Source organism: Mercenaria mercenaria, chromosome 8 (assembly GCF_021730395.1).
Source record: "Mercenaria mercenaria strain notata chromosome 8, MADL_Memer_1, whole genome shotgun sequence".
In the NCBI taxonomy this organism is placed as follows: Eukaryota; Metazoa; Mollusca; class Bivalvia; order Venerida; family Veneridae; genus Mercenaria; species Mercenaria mercenaria.
The window spans coordinates 28,302,587-28,305,546 of NC_069368.1; positions in this window are offsets into that span (position 1 = coordinate 28,302,587).

The window sequence follows — 2,960 nt, forward strand, 5'->3', positions numbered from 1 at the left end:
CGGACGGACGACGACGGACACAGGGCGATCACAAAAGGTCACATTGAGCACTTTGTGCTCAGATGAGCTAAAATATCAATCAAATACATGTAGACTAATCAATAAATGTTAATGTATACAAACTGGATCAATATGTGAGTATTTCAACATGGTAAATGAGCAAGTGATGATTATATATACCAGAATAATAATCAATGCTTAACAAACAATCAATGATCATGTTAATACGAATCATTAACTAACAAACTAATTTAACAATAAATTACCAGGATAATGTATACACATCTCATGCATAAGCTAGGAGTAATTGATAAATCATCATCTACTGCTCAAAATTTCCTTCTAAAGCTGAACTTACTGAATGTTCAAGCATCTGAATGATCATTAACATGCTCACAAACCAACAAAATGGTCACTAACATGCTAACAAATCACCACAATGATCATTAAAATGTTCACAAATCACCACAATGGTCACTAATATGCTCACAAATCACCACAATGATCACTAACATGCTAATGTATCAGCAAAATAATCACTAACATATCCACAAATCATCACAATAATCATCGAAATGTTCACAGATCACCACAACGATTACTAACACACAAATCTTAACCATGATCACTGATATACTCACAAATCAATAAAACAATCAATCACATTCTCAAAATCATTAAATGATCAAAAACTCATTCATAAATCCTTTACATTACACTGATTGCTAACACCCTCACAAATGAGAGATAAAGGCATGACACAATAAAAAATATGTCATCCAGAGACGAATCAATTACACTTGGTGCAAAATGAAACAAACATATTTTCGCAATTACCTAATAAAAACGAAGTATTGTACAATATACCAGAGAGCAATGTATCACTCCACAATCAAGTTTGAACCTTTTCCTTGGTAAAACAAAATTTAAGACTTCAGAGACGATTTAAGATTATTCTTCAATAATTCATTTTAACTAGTCTGATACATTTTTTCTTCTGAAAATCTCATAATACTTTTCAAGGAAAGTCTTCTCTCTCACCAGACACAACATCCAGCTCAGTCCATCAATCTCACTGATTTATAATATACCAGTCTGTCTTACTCACTGATTTATTGCAAACCAGTCTGTCATATTCACAGATTTATTGCAAACTAGTCTGATTTATAATAAACCAGTCTGTCATACTCACTGATTTATTACAAACTAGTCAGTCATACTCTCCTGTTATTTTACAAACTAGTCTGTCATACACACCAACTTTTCTATTCCAAACCAGTCTGTTATACTCATGACTAAATTCCAAACAGGTCTGTTATACTGACTTGTTCTACATCAGTCTGTCAAACATACTGACTTACTCCAAACCAGCCTGTTCTACTAAAAGATTACTCCAAACAAATCTGTCATACTTAGTGACTCTTTCCAAATCTGCCTGTCATATTCACGGACTTATTCCAAACCAGTATGTCATACTCACAGATTTATACTGCCTTTTTCCAACTAGTCTGTCATACTGACTTAATTTCAAACCTGTCTGTCATAACCTTGACTTATTTTATATAAGTCCGTAACACTGACTTACTCTAAATCAGTCAGTCATACTCAATGATTATTCCAAACAAGTCTGGAATACTCTGACTTAAAACCAGTCTACCATACTCATTGACTAATTCCAAACCTCCTTATCATATGAACAGACTTATTGCTTATCTATACAAATAATACACAATGTATCACTGAAACAATCACTAAACCATTATCAATACTCTTATCACAAAACAACTCACCATTTTTACTAAATCGGACACCAAACAACCACAATAAAGTCTCTAAAACACCAGATTACCAACACTCTGATCGCAGACACCAAACAATCACAACTTATTCACAAACAGAAATTCACCAATACCAACACAGACAACATATATACTACACAATCACAAAACTGAAATCACCAATACCAACCCGCAGACACCATGCAATCACAACTAAATCAAAAACACAAAATCATCAATACTAACACACAGAGACCATGCAATCACAACAAAATTACAAAACTGAAATCACCAATACCAACACAGACAACATATATACTACACAATCACAACTGCAACACAAAGGTATAACTGGATCAGAATAAACACAGATTCACAAATGCATCAAATACATGACTGAACCTCTAACACAACACAACTACACGAGAAAGCGCACAATCATGACTGGATTACAAACATCACAATCACAATGGAATTATTTATTTGATTTGACCTAATGACCTAGTTTTTGACCCCAGATAACCCATATTCAAATTTGACCTAAACTTCATCAATGCAATCATTCTGACCAAATTTCATGAAGATCAATTGAAAAATACAGCCTCTCTCACATACACAAGGTTTTTCTTTGATTTGACCTAGTGACCTAGTTTTTGACCCCAGATGACCCATTTTTAAACTCAAGGTAACCTAATGTTTGACCCCAGATGACCCATATTCGAACTTGACCTAGATCTAGGCAATCCTTCTAACCAAAATTCATGAAGATTAATTGAAAAATACAGCCTCTATCGTATATACAAGGTTTTTCTTTGATCTGACCTAGTGACCTAGTTTTTGACTCCAGATGACCCTTTTTCAAACCCGGCCTAGATTTCATCAAGGTAATCATTCTGACCAAAATTCATGAAGACTTATTGTAAAATACAGCCTCTATCGCATACACGAGGTTTTTCTTTGATTTGACCTAGTGACCTAGTTTTTGACCCCAGATGACCCATTTTTAAACTCAAGGTAATCATTCTCACAAAATTTGATGAAGATCAGTTAAAAAATACAGCCTCTATCGCTAAATGTTGACAGACAGACAGACAGACGACAGACGACGGACGCCGGACATCGAGCAATCACAAAAACTCACCTGAGCATTGCTCAGGTGAGCTAAAAACGGACAGGCAAATA